General features: G+C 37.7%; 1 pseudogene; it reads right to left on the reverse strand.

Annotated features, from left to right (window-relative positions):
- Nucleotides 1-214: 214 nt before the first annotated feature.
- LOC137747062 (putative receptor-like protein kinase At3g47110) lies at nucleotides 215-4,236 on the reverse strand (annotated as a pseudogene).
- Nucleotides 4,237-6,124: the final 1,888 nt, after the last annotated feature.

Raw genomic sequence — 6,124 nt, forward strand, 5'->3', positions numbered from 1 at the left:
CAGGTTGGTTTTCTTCAAGAGGATTGGTTTGACTCGTCTTCTAGTGCTTAATTAGGTGATATTTTGATGAAGTTATTTATTTGATCAATCAGTCTGGACTCTCCACTATAGGCTTCAAGAAAACAACTGTTTCAAATACAACTGCATCAAATAAGGACAGAAACCGATTCAAAAGGCTTGAAATATTACAAGAACCCATAAATTAAGAACTCCATCAAAGTGCTTGAACACGAGGACGGTTCAACAACACTCTTCTTCCAACATCCTTCAAAAACTTGATTTTGATTTTTTTGAGCGTGGCTACAACTTCTTGCATGTTTATTCTCTCGTCCAGTGGCTCCGCACAGCAAGCAAGAGCTAATCGCATAATCGCATAATCGACGATAAACAATCTATCTTAGTCACATAATCATGATCTTCCTCTTTTGCTACCAGTCGATTGGCATCCACAACTTCAGCTATTGCTTCTGATAATAGTGAATTTGCAACCCGTTGTTTTAGATTCGTTTCCTCAACAAACATCTCATTTGTAGGCTTCATTTTTGTGAATGTTTCCATGACTACAATGCCAAAACTGTATACATCCCCTTGCGTCGAAACAATTCCATTCATTCCATACTCTGCAATACTAATATGCCAAAGAAAGTTAGAAGTCCTGTTATTCATGATTTTAAGGACAACACGTATAAGGTTGAAAGATATTAAACTAGAAATTAGATCACCTGGAGCCATATACCCAACTGTGGCTAGGGTCATTGTTCGGGTCATGGAATCCCCTAAACCCAAGAGTTTTGCAATGCCAAAATCCGCAACATATGCAACCATATCATCATCTAGTAGTATATTGATTGGCTTCAAATCACAATGGACAATTGGTACTGAATAACCATGGTGTAGGTATTCCAATGCCAATGCAACATCTACCATTATATTCAACCCCTTTAGGATATCAAAAGAAGAGTTTTGAGAATACAACCACTTCTCATGGCTCCCATTAGGCATATAGTTCAGTACCAAGCCTTTGAAATCCAACTGGCTGCAACAGCTGATGATTTTGATAAGATTTCGGTGCCGAATATTGCTTAGCATTTCACATTCCCTCTCAAGACTCTTGAAAGCCCCTTCTAGCTGCAAATCAAAATCTTTACTTCAACATCTATCCCATCTGACAATGTCCCCTCATATACTGAGCCAAAACCCCCACTTCCAAGTAAGTTGCTATTGTTAAATCCATTTGTCGCCCTTAGAAGTTCAAGGTGTGAAACTCTTCTCCAAAGAGATTGAGGTAACAAGGTAGCCTCTGTGGCAACTTCAACTTTCCTTTTCCTATGCAGTATAAATATAGCTACATAGGCTAGGAATACTTTTGCTATTATTATTGCTGGAATAATGTATTTCCAGTTGGACGAACTAGCTTTCCTTGAACTTGGTTGAAGTGTATTAATTTTGCATGGTGGGACATGGAGTCAAGCTACGCCACACACCGCCTTATTCGAGAAATGGATAGAGCAGAGAAGTTTGTGAAAGGTCCACCTTCTGGAATTTCCCCTTGGAGTTTGTTGAAAGACAAATTCAGGTACTTCGGATTCAAGAGTGCTTCTAGAGACCTTGGAATTGCTTCAGTCAAATTGTTCTTGGATAAATTTAAGTGTACCAAGCCTTTTAAGCTGCCGAATGAACTAGGAATAGGGCCTTCTAAATAATTATTTGCCAAGGACATAGTAACCAAACCTAGAAGATCCCCAATGCTGCTTGGTATAATACCAATTAAATGGTTGCTTGATAAATCCAAGTATGACAAAACTTTCAACTTGCCAATATCTTGTGACAGAGAACCGTTTAGAATATTGGATGACAAGTCAAAGTACCAGACTTGTTCAAGCCTCCACAAAGTAGATGGTATTGTAGAAGTTAACAAATTGGACTTTAATGATAGCCTTCTAAGATTTGCAGCTAGATTACCAAAGCATGAAGGTATAAAACCAGAGAGTTGATTAGAACCTAAAACTAAATCAGCTAGTTTGGTTAGTTGACAAAGTTCATTGGGGATATGTCCTTGCAACTTGTTACCTAACAAATACAAACCTTGGAGACTCCTTAGTCTTCCAATAGAAGTTGGAATTAACCCACTCGATTGGTTGAGTTCCAGGTTTAAATATATCAAGCTGCTCAAGTTGCCAATATCATTGGAGATGCTACCCTTCAATTTGCCTTCACTTAAAGATAGTTTTTGAAGCGGTGTAGAGAGATTTCGAAAGGAAATAGGTAGAGGAGAGTTTAATGGATTACCTCCCAGGATGAATACCCTAAGATATCTAAGATTAACAAGAAAGGATGTTCAATTCTGGAGTTGAAGTGTCAACCGTCAAATTATTCTGGTATAAGCCAAGATACTCAAAGAGCTGTTCCAGCGTTGGCTGGTGCTCGGGGGAAAGGCTGGTGAACAGGGTCGTAGAGCCCGAGTGAGAGAGTCCATCGTGTGGCAGTCCGAGGGATAGGCCCGGTCCGAGGGAGGGGCCTGGCATGAGTTGCTAGCCCGAGAGCCCGAGGGCTTTATGACGCACAGCTGATGTCACCCAGACGTCAGCCACTTTTTTTATTTTTTTTTTTGTCAGGTGCATGGCCCTCAAGCGCGCGTATGGGCACGTGGGCCGACAGGATTTCAGGAATTGGGGCCTGCGACCCATTGAAAATTGTTACCGTTGGAAAGCCACATGGCTTCCCACGATCTGTTTGATCTCAACAGCAAAAAATTTTGGAACGTCTGATTTGCAACGGTAATAAAAATAAAAGAACCTTATTTAATATCAACCTTTGGATCTGAGATCAACGGTTGATATTATTAGCCTTTATAAATTAAAAAAAAAAAAAGAAAAAACAGTTTTAAAAATCAGAAATGTTACCGTTGTGACACGTGACACAATTTGGAGTGTTGGAATTCAATTTTTTTAAATCCAACGGCAGAGATTAATTAGTTGAATAAAAAAAAATTTAAATTGTAAAAAATCCGAAAAAAAAATTGTTTTTACTTTTCTATAAATACCTTCTCATTATCATCTACCTTACACCACAATTTCATATTTTCTTAACTACTTTCAATCACATTCCTATCATTCCTATCTTATCGGAAATCCATCACCAATAATTATATTTTTTGGATTACAACACGTGGTGTAACGAGAACGATTAAAAATTTGTTGGTTCGAAATTACAAATAAAATTATTTTGTATTATTTTATAACTTTTCGGATAATGACACATGACGCAACGAGAACGATTAAAAATTCCAATCCGAAATTACAAATAAAATTATTTTGTATTATTTTATAAATACAAAAAATACTAATATTTTATTGCCTATTGCCAGGGCTATTGAAGTGCAACAGTGGAGATGCAAAAGACAGTTACTGTTCATTAAAACAGTTACTGTTACTGGATGAATAATATAATGTATTGCCTGAGGAAAGGTTCCCACGCTGGAACTGCTCTCAAGGTTTGTTAAGGCACATAGCTTGTTAGGAATAAACCCAGAAAAAGAGTTGTCAGTCATGTCTACGTAAGTAAGCTTAGGCACTATTTGGCAGATCGGATATGATTAGTTATACGGACTCGTGTGTTTGGCGTTCACTCGTACTAAATAAGCGCTGGATTAATTTAACCGATCGGATAGAATAATACGGTATACACCCGATTAATAAAACCAACCAAAACGCCCGGATTATTTAGGCGGGGAAGAAGAAAATGGGAGAGAAAGGGAGGGAGTTTGGGGGGTGTGGCAGAGAGAGTTAGGGAACAATTATTTGTTCTTCTGCAGTCGGGGAAGAAGAAGGGAGAGAGAGGAAGGGTTTTTGGGGGGTGCGGAGAGATCTGGGAACAAAAAAATGATTTCACTTTTTTTAAATTCTTTTTTTTTTAAGTTTGATTCCTTCTATCTAGTATAATACTAAACACAGTATAAATAATACGGTCACTAGTCCGATACTGCACCAAACACCCGACTAATTTAGTCAGTACTATCCGGTGGCTATTTATCCTATCCGACAGAAATAGTCAGTACAGTCCGAGCTGCCAAACGAGGCCTTAGGGGCATTGGAGATAAAGTTGGGAATTACTCCGCTGAGTTTATTCAGCTCCTACTACTATCCATTGTAGGTTTGGAATTCCAATGCCTAGGTCAGCTGGGAGGCTGCCTGAGAGTTGATTACCAACAAGTGAAATTTCTATCAGCTTAGACATATTGAAGATTGTGGATGGAATGGGGTCATTGAGATTATTCAAATTGAGTAACAAATACTGCAGATTTTGAACATCGCCAACCTCATACAGTATAGTACCTGTCATAATTAGTATTAGAACACAAGTTCAATTTTTTCGTCTTAGCATTCTAAAATATCATACTCCCAAATGGTTCACATCTTGTTCTAAACTATTTGAGAATGTGAAATATTTACTACATATAAAGACTGATGTAAGATAACTAAAAAGTCTTTTAAGACTATTTGTTGAAAAATGGTCACATTTATGTTAAAGATCAACTCCTTACTTCACCCCTCTCGAAACCGAGATCCCAGCAACTCTGCCCTGCTTCTCCCCTCTCATCTACCATTTACAAACCTAAATCCCTCAAAAATCAAAACAAAAAAGGCAAAAAATTCTACAGTCTTTCCATTCTCATAACCAAATCCAAACCCAAAATTCGAAACAAAAAAGTAAAAAGAAAATTACAAAATCGTTGTGCGTTTCATTACGCATGGCAGTTGTCTAATCACACATGCACAACAGTCGTTCTAATCACACACGCACTCCAGACTCCCTGATCGCAGACCTTCACCATTGATGCTAGAGAAGCAGGCCGATGAATACCTAGATGACCTAGTCTAATCTGGGTTCTGATTTGCCAATTAGGTCCTAGAAAAATTAGAAAAATAAAGGAGATGATCGAAGAAAAATAGGAAGAAAATGATGGAGATGAAGAGGGAGAGGGACGAAGAAGAAAAGGGATTAGGACGAAGAAAAATTAGGAAGAAAAATTGGGAGACGAGAGAAAAAGAGGGCGGGGAAAGAGTAAAATTATGAATGATGAAGGAGACGAAAAGAAGTAGGAAGGGACTAGAAAGGTTTCTAGAATGGAAAAAAAAAGGGATAAAAGTAAGAATTAAATAATAATTATTATTAATTAAATAATATAATATTAGATTTTATTATTATTCTGTTTTTTTAGTCCAAACCCTTCACTAAGTCGATCTAGTTTAGTCTAGTTTAAGCCAGTCTAATTTAATTCCTAAAACTAATCAAGTTCGAGATAATCCGGTGTAACAAACGCGCCTTAATTTGACTATGCTTCACCCTGTTGCAAGTCCAAATCAAAATGAATACCAATAATTGTGAAATTGGTGAAATAGTGGACAGTGGTTTACACAACTATTTATTTCTTGACTAACAATCTTATCATGTATTTGAGATTGGGACCTAGCTTCTCTGTCATTCCAGTTCCCATACACTTTTATCTCTTTTTATTTGTGCGGTTACGGTTAAGTCACGTTAATATTTTATATCATTATTACTTTTTATCTTATTATCTCTATTAAAAAATTAATAAAAAATGTTAACGTGACTTAACTGTGATAGCACAAAATAGAAGAGAATGAGAGTGTATGAGAACTGGACGGGCAGAGAAGCGGATCCTTGAGATTGCATGAGCAGCTGCATTATTTGAAAGGAAAATTAATGAAAATGGCTTGAAAACTTTGAGTTTTAACGATAAGGACAAAATAAGGGGTAAAATAAATAGTACTAGGTTTGACTTTTTAGTGTAAAAATGTGGTTTTTCGTTAAAGTGAACATTACCACTGGTTTTTCGTTAAAACTCCCTTATTTGAATTGCACAGCTGCATTATTTGAGGTATCGTTTGGTATGCAAATGGGACGGGACGGAACGGAATGGGACGGGACGGGACGGGACGAGACAGGACGGAACGGAACGGAGCGGGAGCAAAGATGCCCTCGGATGGAAACAAGGAGGAAGAAGAAGGAGATGGAGAGATTATAATTTTGTGTTTCACAGATGTGGAACGAGTCGTTCCAGGGGGGGTGAGATGGAACGAAAATTCACCTAAAACTCGTC

This window comes from Pyrus communis, chromosome 10 (genome assembly GCF_963583255.1).
Source record: "Pyrus communis chromosome 10, drPyrComm1.1, whole genome shotgun sequence".
Classification (NCBI taxonomy): domain Eukaryota; kingdom Viridiplantae; phylum Streptophyta; class Magnoliopsida; order Rosales; family Rosaceae; genus Pyrus; species Pyrus communis.